At 44.2% G+C, this 12718-nt stretch overlaps 1 pseudogene; it reads left to right on the top strand.

Moving 5' to 3' along the window:
• Positions 1-7045: 7045 nt before the first annotated feature.
• On the top strand, positions 7046-12146 carry LOC136317787 (ferritin heavy chain pseudogene; annotated as a pseudogene).
• The last annotated feature ends 572 nt before the right edge of the window (positions 12147-12718 follow it).

Here is a 12718-nt window from a genome sequence, read left to right as displayed (position 1 = left end):
AAAAATGGGCAAAAGAAATGAATAGACACTTCTCTAGAGAGGACATACAGATGGCCAATGGGCATATGAATAAATGCTCAACATCACTAAACATTAGAGAAATGCAAATTAAAACCACAATAAGGTATCACCTCACACCAGTCAGCATGGTGCTTATCAACAAAACAACACAGAATAAGTGCTGCCGAGGATGTGGAGAAAAGGAACCCTCCTGCACTGCTGGTAGGAATGCAGACTGGTGCAGCCACTGTGGAAAACAGTAAGGAGATTCCTCAAAAAATTAAAAATTCAATTGCCTTTTAACCCAGCTATACCATGTTTAGGAATATACCCCAAGAACACCATAGCACTGTTTGAAAAAAATAAATGCACCCTCATGTTTATGGCAGCATTGTTCGCAATAGCGAAGATCTGGAAACAGCCCAAGTGTCCTTCAGTGGACGAGTGGATTAAAAAAGCTTTGGTACATATATACCATGGAATACTACTCAGTCATAAGAAATGATGACATCGGATCATTTACAATAACATGGATGGTCATTGATAACATTATACTGAGCAAAGTAAGTAAATCAGAAAAAAACTAAGAACTATATGATTCCATACATACGTGGGACATAAAAATGAGACTCAGAGACATAGACTAGAGTGTGGGGGTTACAGGGTGGGGGGGAGGAGAGGGAGAAGGTTGGGGGAGGGGAGAGGAACAAAGAAAACCAAGTAGAAGGTGACGGAAGACAATTGGACTTTCAGTGATGGGAATGCAGATTAATCAAATGTCAAAATAACCTAGAGATGTTTTCTCTGAACATATGTACTCTGATTTATCAATGTCATCCCATTAAACTTAATTTAAAAAAAATGGAAAAAGATTAAGAAGTATCTATTCTCACTACTCATTTTATAGATGAGTATACTGAGGATTAGGAAAATCAAATACCCCATCTAAAATCTTGGGAGGCAGTAACAGAGGTAGTACTACATACCTGCTTTAATATAAATTGAGGGTGTTGTTATATTGAGGTGGGTCCATAACCAAAGCATTAGTATGTTTGATTATTCAAAGCAAATGGATCTAGACCAGTATGTTCAATGGTTTGCCACTAGTCACATGTGGCTTTGTGGATTTAAATTAGATAAATGTAAATGAAGTATAAGATGTAATTTTTCCATTGCACTCGCCATATTTCTAGTGTTCAATAGCAACACATAGCTATTGGCTTCTGTACTGGATTGTACGGATGTAGAACACTTCTTTTGCCACTGAAAGTTCCTTTTTTTCTTTCCTTTGTTTCAGCAAATGACCAAGACCCAGTTTACCAGCTGTACCTCTTAACCCTAAGATTAAAATTCTATATTCAAAATATTATCAAAACTTACTAAGTAGCCAGATGTAGTACGGGTGGTTAAGGCCAGGCAGGTTCACCTTTAATTCCAGTAGACGGTAGAGGAGCTGTGGAGCTGGAAAGTGTAGGGCTATACCCACTTATTGGCGGCTTGCAAAGACAGGTGAGCAAATACACAAAGGAAACCCTGCTTTTGCAGTGGAAGGCAAGGGATTAGGAAATCAACACCTCGCAGTGGCAGTAGAGCGGTCTGGGAAAGTCACCCCTGATTAAAAGCACTCACAGCTTTTGAGAGACACACACGTGGCTTTTTGTTACCTGCTCAGGCACTAATTGTACAAAGTGCTTGCAGCCGGTAAAACAGCAAGCAAGCAAGCCTCACAGCTTCTTTCCCCAACCTGCCTTCATGCACATCTAAACAACACCCTCAATTTATATTAAAGCAGAAATGTATTTTTTTAGCATCTGATAGCGCCTCATTGGCTCAAAGACTTTGAATTTTCTCCCTACTACTAACTTATACTGTGGATATTCACATGGACGACACTTCAGTGCCAGTTTGTGGTACCTCTTAAATACCCTTGGCTGAGGCAGATCTTTTACTACAATGAACCAAGATTTAACCGGCAGTTGCAAGGAGTTGAGGACAGGAAACCAGTGGCAGCAGAGGAGGCTGCCAGGTGTCCCAGTCTCCTGGCTCCTGCGCTGTGGGGGCTCCTTGTGCTGTCCTTTCTCCTTTCTCCAGCACCCTGTTACTGACATCTGTGTTGAGCACTGCAGGTCCAGCAGGAATAGGCCCTGACAGTTCATTTGCATAATTGTTTCCTTGAACCTTTCCTTGAGGGGATGATTAGCTGCAACTAATAAAAATGTAGATGAAGAACAGTTACAAATTTGATAACTGTGTTTTAAAATCTCAAAACTTACGAAACATGCATAGCTGGATGTCAATATAACATAGACTGTAACTTAACTACTGATTTTAAACTGAAACCCATGTGACACCAGCAGGGTTAAGAAACAACACAGCCAGTTCCCTTGTATCCTCCACTTGGCATATTCCTTCCTGATTACCCTCCCACCTCTGCCTTCTAGGAGTAACCATGAACCTGGTTCAGGTAACAATCACTTTCCTTTCAAATTTTACCACCTGTGGGTTCAGAGCTAAGTCATAGAGTTTAATTTTGCCTTTTAAATTTTTATATAAATTGCTCATAGATGAGGGCTTATTTTTTCATCTTCCTTTTTCTGTTCAAAACAATGTTTCTAAGATGAATCTATGTTGCTGCATATAACTGTAGTTCATTCACTTTCTTTGCTGTATTTCGTATACCGTTCTGCCTTATGTATAAGACGCTACAATATATAAGACGCACCTTAATTTTGGGGCCCGAATTTTGGAAAACAAAAGTATTACATAAAGTTATTGAACTCAAGCTTCATTCATCATAAAATTCATACTCCTCACTACTGTCAAAATTCTCATCCCATTAGCTTGTCTTCCTCTGTGTCTGATGAAGATTCACTGTCTTCAAAAATGAGCTCAAAAACAAGTCTGAGAAAGCGGGAAATGCAGGTAAAAAAATCTACAAGTGCTGTATATGATACACTGTATTTTAAGACTGCAAAATTTTTGAAAAATTGTGTCTTATATATGGGGAAATACAATATATAGTATGCTCGTCGTTAATTATGCTTCACTTGACTTTTCTCTTCTGCTTTTGATGGCTATGTGAGTTGTGGTCAGTGTTTGACTACTTCCAATGCCCTGTGAGGAAAAGATGATTTTCCCTTCTGTCAAAATGAGACTCGGATTAGCAGTGGTTTACAAACATTTTGATCTCAGCCACAATTAGACGACATCTAATATTGTGACCCAATACAGCCATAAATGTATAAAACTAGAAAAAATATCCTAAGGAATAACGACTTGATATGTATAAGGAACTCTGGTATTTTCCATTGTTTTCAACTTCAGTCTACTTCCTTTTTAAAAGAAAATGGGGCTTGTGACTCATTCAATTCATTTTGGAACCCATGAACAGTGTGTAACTCACAAGTGATGGAATACGCATGTGGGTTACGAAAATCATGTATCCCAGAACCAGATTAGTGGGGCCCTTCCAGGACAAGCCTCCCACGGTTTCCAGGACTACCCATTTTCAGTCCAACAAAACTGACCATGCGGAGAACCAGAACTATCAGGGCAATCAGCTCCTTCCTCTCTTCTTCATTGGACAGGGATGTAAATGCAGCAAAATCCGAAACAACTGAAATGTCGGATCTGCCCCAGTGCTCAGAGAGAACCTGGACCTGTCTCTGCAGGAAGCCTTATGTCCCAGAAATGGTTTGTCCATATAGCTCACCCAGGCTGCAGAAGAGCTGGCCCCTATACTTACTTCCACAGCTGCTGAAAAGAGAAGTTGTTCCTTTCTGAGTTGTTAAGTTGGCCCTTCCCCGCGGTGTGGGGGAATTGCTGATGACTGGGAGAAACCAAACCTCAGCTCTGAATCAGAGGACACGCTCCCTCCTAAGCCACGCTGTGTATTTTCCCCCAATGCCCACGTTCATCTGGCTGCTCAGCACTGCAGACAGCCCGAGTCACCTACCTCACCGTATGCTCAACTGCCCATGGCCATTGGGTTGACTTGCCTATCTGGGTATTATTGGGGTCTTTCCCTGCTTGTTGGAGATGGGACCCCAGAGGAAAGGACCACAGCCTTGACAGGCTGGCAGGTCAAGTCTCCAACTCTGATTTTCCAGCAGAGTTGGGACCGGCGGGTGTTGAGAGGGAGTGACACCTGGGAACTGTGTGTGTGGGTGGCCAAGAGGGTGATGGCATTGTTCTATTTCTAGCTGCTGAGGCAAGGACAAGTGATGTTTTAGAGGGCCTCAAGGGAGTGGGAAGTTAAGAGCAAGGGACTTAAAATTAAAGGGCCAGTTCTGAACCCCAGCTCTTTGGCTTCCTGGCTGCCTGACTTTGACTGATTGTTTAACATCAGCCATGGTTTCCACATGTGCAACTGCTACTTCTCAGCCCTGTTTTGAAGATGAAATGAGAGGATGCACGGGAATCACAAAATGCCTAGCACTTGGAATGGGCTCCCTGAGGATAGCTGCTGTTTGTTATTCATACTTGGCGGAGTTCTCATATAAGGAAGAGGAAATGGTGGAGAGTCCTGGGCAGTGCCTCTAGGAAGCAGCTAAACGCAGGAGGGAAAGCCTGGGGAGCGCCCATAGCCAGTAGTCCCTCCCTGTCCTCGGTGGATATGTTCTGAGACCCCCAGTGGGTGCCTGAAACCATGGATAGTACCGAGCCCTATGTATACAATGTTTTCCCTTTATAAACATAACTACGATGAAGTTCAATTTTAAGTTAGGCACAGAGATGAACAATAATTAATAATTAAATAGAACATTTTTTACAATTATTTCTATATAGTCTCTCTCTTATCCTCAAAATATATTTTGAATTGTTTGTTTCTGAAATTTCCTGTTTAATTCTTTTAGACTGTAGTTGACCAGAAGTAAGTGAAATGAATCATGGAAAGCAAAACCGTGGGAATGGAGGACAGTCAAGCCACTCTCGAACCCAGAATCTTGCTGTGCCTGGGATGGCAAACACTGCTTTGTCTTGCTGGCTTGTTAGCTATCAGGAATTTCATGGAAAGTTTTGTTGAGAATGATTCAGAAACCTGAACCACATTTCTGCAAGGGGCATATTTGAGGAAGTGCTTAGATGTATAACGGAGTTGGGTCAAGACTGGAAGGAGAAAGAAGTGGGTAGAAAGAAACAGGCAGGCACGGAATAAGGAAAGCAGAGGAGAAGGATAAAAGTAGCACAAGTGCGAGTTCTCAAAACAGCATCCTTAACTCAGGCTGGGCCCCAGGGCAAAGCAAACTGACAATACTATGTAGTTGGCTGAGCAAACACTGCCTCCTGGTGTCCTAGGAGAGTGTGACTGTCAAAGGGTCAGTTGGGAAGTCATATCTCTGAACAATGAGAGGAAATGAGTGAATGGATAAACAATTGACTGTATTTGAAGCCTGACCTGTAGTGGCGCAGGGGATAAAGCATTGAACTCTAATGCTGAAGAACCCGGTTCAAAGCCCCAGACTTCCTCTTCAAGGCACATATGGGAATTGATGCTTCCAGCTCCTCCTTCCCTCCCTCCTTTCTTTCCCTCTGCCATCTGGAAAATGAATAAATAAAATCGTAAAAAAGTAAAGACGTGAAATGTGTGTTTTCCATGTTTGTGTAAACGTGATTTAGGTATAAAAACCAGGCAGTATTAGAAGAGATTAAAAAGTAAAGAGGATCACGCATCCTTTCTTTGTAGCTGACATTTACTGAGTGTTTACAACCTGCCAGGCATTTTTCTAACCACGAATGTGATTTATCTCATCTAGTCCTCACACCCTCCTTATTAAATAATACAATCATATTCCCCTAGTGCGTTTGTGGGGACCGAGGCATAAAGGCGTGAATGCACGTATCCCAAAGTCAGTCAGCAAGGAACTCCCAATTCTGATCTAAGTTCAGCCTTTGCAGTTTAGTTAGAGCCCAGTGCACGATTTTGTAATATAAAGGAAGCAGAGATTGAATGTAAGTTTTGAGGATTTGTGCAACCAGTAAGTAGGGAAAGGAGCTGAATTAATAATGAAGACGTGGAAATGGTAATATATCTTTCCCCAAGTGAATCACTCCACAAGTATTTCCTAGGAGACAACTTCACACTCCCTGCTGTGCTAGGATCTCTGGGCACTGAGAGTCTAATATGGGGCAAAGCCTCTGCAAAGAGAGTTCATACTGAGATTGAGGAAATAAAGCACACTTGTAGGACACAGTCAGAAAGCAACATATTATATTACTGCATCCAAAGATGGTGTGAATTGTGCAGGATTGAGCAATATTGCTAAAGAGAAGAAAATAGGAGGCAGCAATCAGCAAGGCTAAGGCGTAGGGGTGGGTGCACTGTATAACAAGCCACAGTGAGTTAATGGAAGTGCCCAGAATACAAGTGAGCCTGAAACAAAGAACCTGAACCCCACAGTGAGAAATTACTCTGTGTGGCACGGAAGCACTAATGACAGGCACTAAGCTCAACTGAAGTTTCCTTCCTGCAGTTACTTACTTTTTAATATTGTATATCAACCCCTTCCAAAGAGCACTTCAGTAGTGAGACTCCTGGGACTCACATGACAAAAGAATTCTTCATGCAGCAGTTCATCCCTGTGACCCCCAGGAAGAGCAGTGGGGAGCATGCAGGGGAAAGAACCTTGTGGGAGGAGAGAAGAGCTCAGACCACAGACTCTGGAGCTGGTCTAGATCAAATCTCCTGTAGACTTGCCAGTTGTGTGACTTTTGGCAACTTACTTAACCTCTCTGTGCCTGCTTCTTCATTAGTGCGTGATCAGGATTAAGATGATTTAATTCATGTAAAGTATACAGAACTGCTACTGACACTCAGTAAACTGTTCCTGTACACTAATAATAAAACTAATAAGCATACCTTTAAATGCATATTTATGAGCTTTTCTCTTTTGCATTTCCATGTGGCTGACCCTGTCCCTACTCACCCTGAGGCAGCATCACCTGGGAAGAGCGAACAGAGGGCTGTAATTTGAACTAAATCTGAGAGAAGGTTGTGTTTCCATTTGAGGTCAGTTAAAAGAAGATTTTCTGATTTCAAGCCATGATGTTGAATGCCAGGCTTTGCTGTGAGATAACCATTCTCAAAGTTCCTTCCTCTCACATTACAATCAAATCTCGAGCATTGAGTGCACATTGCTCTCGTAGAGCAGAGAAGGCACCCTATCGCATGGGGCATCTGGAACAGGAGACTTCCTCCCCCAGGAAAAGGCGGGCCATGAGGGAGAGGAAGTAGGCAGTGGGTCGTGGGTGATTGTGGGGAGAGAGAGCTCCTGCATCCTGCGTTAAGCCTGGGGAGGGTCATGTTGAATGAGCTGAGAGAATACCAAAGGCTCAGGGGCTTTTCCCATCCTCACATTGGTATCTCTGAGGGACACTTGTTTAGAGCCCCACCGAATCACTCATAACCAAAGAGGAGGAGAGGGCCGACAGAGAGAGGGCAGGGATCAAGAAGCCCAGCGTTACCTAGGGGAGGTGCCATGTGTGGCTGGGCCAAAAACCTTCCCTGTGCCCTCTCCCAAGAGACAACGGTGTGGGCTCCAGGATCTGCAGCTGGCAGGGGGCAGAGCAAGGCCAAAGAGACAAGCTGAGGACAGGACGCACCAGCTGCAGCCTCCAGCAGGATGTGTAGAGCTCAGAGGTGAGCAAACACTGGCCTGACCTGGCCCCAAGACCAGCCTCAGGCAAGGAGATCCACCTGCTCCTTGTCCATGAGGTCGTACACAGTCCCTGTGCCACACTCAGGTGAAGGAATACGGTGGGAAAGCATTCTAGCAGAGAGAGCATTTTAAGTCAAAGTTGTGCACTTTTTCCAAATACACTATTCTATTTAACCAAGATGGAAAATCACACTTAACAAAGTTGGTTTTTGTCTTTTTGTTTTCTTGGTTGGTTGGTTTTGGTGTTCTTGTTGTTGTTTTTCTGAACAGTGATAGAAAATCATGAGGAAGTTTAAATCCATTATAGAATATAAAGAAACTACATTTTATTCAGACATCTGAGCACAACGGAGGAAATCCATGGCCCTGCTTCCTTTAGAGAAACTTACGTGATAAAAGATTCACCTATTGTTAGCTCCCTAGCACCTGCCCTTGCTTATAAAGTGAGATTTCACCAGGTACATTGTAATCACCTGAGGAACTTGAAAAACCCAGACACCTGGGTCACACATCCACACATTACTGTTTACTATGTCTGGGGTGTAGGCACACTTCAAAATATTTTACAGCCCCTCAGGTGATTCTAATGGGAAGAAATATATCAGAACCACTTCCTACAAAAATGATGCTTCCACTGCTCAGGATATTCTCTATGAATACAGATATGATGGAGTGAGGAGTACAGGTTCTTACTGTGAATACAATTTGCCTGACATGAGGGGAGAGAAATGCCATCTAAAAAGCAAGGCATTTTTTGAGGCACTTGGTATTCTCAGTAGAAAAGTATGTGTTCATGGTCTATCCATCCAAGTGTCTAGCGTAGCACTCTCAGCACAAAACAAACCACAAATGACATTTTAAGTTTTATAATAGACACATTTAAAAAGTGACTAAAAAAGGTGACACTAATTTTTAAATTGAATGGGGTCACATTGTTTAATAAAATTGCATTGATTTGAAGTATACAATTCTATGATCCACCATTTGAATACTGCATTATGTGCTGTAACCCAAAATCAAATCTTCTTCCCTCACCATATATTTGACCCCTTTACCCTTCACTGCTCCACCCCTCTATTTAGCCCAATATATCCAACATATTATTAGCTCAATATATCAATATAAAAATAAGATGTTTTTTTATGTTTGGCACTAGTTTCTCAAAATCATGTGTTTTGTTGCTGTGTAATGCCAGTGGCCGAGCCCTGGCAAGTCCACACTGGATTCTGTCAGGTGGTAGAAACACTGCAGAGCTCGAAAGCGTTGGGCCATTCCATTTAATAAAGTGTCAAAATGGCAGACAAGCACCCAGGGAGAGAAAACTGCCTCTCAGGCAAAGAAAGAACAAACTGGCCCCTCAAAGTGGTGGGCAGGCGATCCACGCATCCACAATCCCCCTGAGCACAGCGGGTAGCCGAGGCCAGGCAGGTTCACTCTGGATTTCAGCAGATGCTAGAGGAACAGTGGAGCAGGAAAGCATAAGGATATTCTCATTCATTAGAGATTTGCAAGAGTGGGCTAGCAAACCAACAGGGGACAACCACTTCTCTCAGCAGTGAGTGAGCAAGGAGCAATATCACTCATCACAGCAGAAGATGAATTAACAGGAAAACGGCCCCTCCTGTTGGCTGGAAAGCGGGCAAGCAATCTCCACCAAAGGAAAACACCTGTAGCCTTACAGAAGCTATACACACGTGGCTGTGCCATGTATTCATGCACTAATCATGCAAAGTGCAAGCGAGCAAGGCTAAGACAGCTATTTTCCTAATGGTAGCACATCTCAATTTAAACTATGATCATTTCAAGTATTCAGTACTCACACGTGCTTTGTTGCTGCCAACTAATAGTGCTGGTTTCATACATGATGGCATTTACTAGTATTAGATACCAAATCATACTCCTATTGAAGGAGATGATATTTTCACATGAAATTAATTTTCTTTGGGAAAGATTTAGATGATATCAAGTCTCCCAGTTCAGCCAGTCATGGTCCCTTCCCCTTGTGTGACTTCTGTTGTTTGTTAGCTTAAGGTCAGGCACCTAAGAACCGGCCTGATTTTGTTCTCCAGAATTGAGAGAAATGGAAAGATTTGTTCCTTTGTCCTTATATGTACTTCAGGGATTTTTCATTTCATTGTCCATGAGGAAAAAAGGGAGCAATACTGATATATATTACTGATAAATTTAGCAAAAGAAATAGACCATAATGATTTATCTATCTATATTTTTTCTTCTGGATATGCATTTCTACCAAAAGGATATAATAAAAGAGCATAGGGGTTTAGGGGAGGTTAACCTGTAGTAGGTCAGAACTCCTTTCACTGGGTAATTAGTCAGGGTACACTAACTGCTGTGACAAGCATTTGAGATTTACTAGCTTAACATAGGACATTACTATTTGTTGTACTTACACAGCTCTCGTGCAAATTGCTGGTACTGGTGATGGAGGATATGCTCCTCATTCAATCAACGATTCAAGGAGGGAACCCATATTAGAGCAGATTCGAGAAAACTGCACACTTGCACAAGAGAAGGGAAATAAAACAAATGGATACATCCTCCTAGAAGAGGAATACAGAGAAGTCTTCTAAATTCAGAAAAATGCCAAGCTTTTGGCATTTGGGATAGTCTCTACCTTATCTACAAACCCCATTCCCTGTATTTCAAAGAGAAAAGTGCTCCCTATTTGACATAATCTGCCCTCCCAGAAATCTATTAGTGACCCGCCATCAGAAATATAGATAAGATGTACAGTATACTAATTACCAAAGCTAAACAAATGTGCCCCTTATTCTTAAATATGAATGCACAAAGTTTTAAGTATTACAGGAAAGTGAAAGAGGAGATCATGATGATGAAAAAACATTTCTCTAAATAAAACGATACATGTATCAAAAATAAGAATTAATATTGTCAAAATATTCACGTAGAAAATGAGTTTAGGCCCTGGCCGGTTCGCTCAGCGGTGATGCGTCGGCCTGGCATGCGGTGGACCCGGGTTCGATTCCCGGCCAGGGCACATGGGAGAAGCGCCCATTTGCTGCTCCACCCCCCACTCCTTCCTCTCTGTCTCTCTCTTCCCCTCCCGCAGCCAAGGCTCCATTGGAGCAAAGATGGCCCGGGCGCTGGGGATGGCTCTGTGGCCTCTGCCTCAGGCGCTAGAGTGGCTCTGGTTGCAACATGGCGATGCCCAGGATGGGCAGAGCATCGCCCCCTGGTGGGCAGAGCGTCGCCCCTGGTGGGCGTGCCGGGTGGATCCCGGTCGGGCGCATGCGGGAGTCTGTCTGACTGTCTCTCCCCGTTTCCAGCTTCAGAAAAATACGAAAAAAAAAAAAAAGAAAATGGGTTTATAAAAAAAGAACATGGTGTTATTAAAGGGAACTAGAAAACTGTAGTAACTACTTGAAAATAGAAACATTGCCATTATTAAAGACTCAGAACATGTCAGGTGCTCAGCGCAAATTTGTTGGCCTCTCCAGGCTCTGATGGCACCTAAATCACAGTGCTCCCGCTTCTCCACCTCCTCCCACCTCCTCCCCCTCCTCCCTCCCTTCTCCCCTTCCCTGCCCCTTTCCTCCCCCTAGTCCACCTGCACGTTAACTGACTCCAACCCTTCCCTTGACCTAGTAACAGAGTTCATTTCTGGTGCCATCGCCCAGCTTCGCCAGTCTCAGAACCCATGAGGAGGGGTCCTCCTCTTTGATTGCAAAGCTTCCGTTTCACCCCGGAACCGGAACTCAACAGTGTTGTCTTCCTCTTAGATTCTGGGGGCACAAGGAGGTCCCACCGCCATTGCTGCTGACTCAGCCTCTGACAGGCCTGGCCACCTACTCTGGGGACCTTCCCAAGCTCGGTAACCTACGCATTCGTCCTGCCTCTGCCTATCCTGCAGCCCTCACCGCGCCACCTTATCCTCAGTGCCGCCCACCCACGCCGGCACCTCCAAACATGGCGACCTCACTGCCCTCACTAGTGAGCGAGACCTACCACCCGGACTGTGAGGCCGCCATCACTGAGCAGATCCAGCTGGAGCTCTACGCAGCGTACATCTACGGGTCCATGGCTTTTTATTCGGAAAAGATGGCCTCAAAGCCCTTTGCCCAGTTCTTCCAAGAGCAGTCAGGCAAGGAGAGGGCAACTGCTGACAGGCTCATCCAGCTGGTGAACCAGCGCGGTAGCAACACCCCCTTGCGCGACTTCCGTAGCAATCACAGCGTCTTCTGGGGGAACAGCCTGAAGGTCCTGGAGAGCGCCTTGCGTCTGTCCGTGAAGGTGAAGCAGAGCCTGCTCAGTCTGCACCAGCTGGCCACCGAGAAGAAGGACACCCTTCTGTGTGACTTCTTGGAGAGGCACTGCCTGCAGGAACAGCTGAAGTTCAATAAAGAGTTGGAGGACCACATCACCAGCCTGCGCAAGATGGGAGCCCCAGAATCCGGCCCGGCAGAACACCACTGTGGCAAGCTCCCCCTGGATGACAGCAAGGACTGAGTCTGGACTGCCTTCCGGCTAGTCATAGAGAGACAGCCCCTCCTCACCATGCGAGCATGCATGTTGCTCTATTACCCTTGCTAAAAGTTCACTTAAGTATTTATGTTCAAGTTTTAACATTTCTTCTAAAAAAGTTGTTGGTTCATAAATATAAAGGTCTTTTATTCATTTGTGTGTGCAATACCTTCACCTTTTAAGTTTTTAAACAGGTTTTCAGGAATCTTTCAACCATCCATACTCCAACCACGTGCAGCTCGGGAATTGCATGGGTGGGAAGCATGGGGTATTGTGTGGGACTGGTGGGAGGGAGGAGGCATTGCGAAGGAGTATGGATGGAGGAGGAGGTATTATGGGAGTCCTTGGATGGAGGAGGAGGTCTTGTGGGGGACGCTGGATGGAGGAGGAGGTTTTGTGGCGGAGCCTGGATGGACGAGGAAGTATTATTATGGGGGGACCCTGGGGTGCGGCGGAAGTATTGCCGGGGACGCTGGATGGAGGAGGTTAGTTTGTTTGTTTTTTTACAAAGACAGAGTCAGAGAGAGGGATATACAGGACAGAAAGACAGGAATGGA

This window comes from Saccopteryx bilineata, chromosome X (assembly GCF_036850765.1).
Source record: "Saccopteryx bilineata isolate mSacBil1 chromosome X, mSacBil1_pri_phased_curated, whole genome shotgun sequence".
Lineage (NCBI taxonomy): Eukaryota > Metazoa > Chordata > Mammalia > Chiroptera > Emballonuridae > Saccopteryx > Saccopteryx bilineata.
Note: the sequence above shows the minus strand (reverse complement) of the source record. Positions and strands in the feature narration are given on the sequence as shown.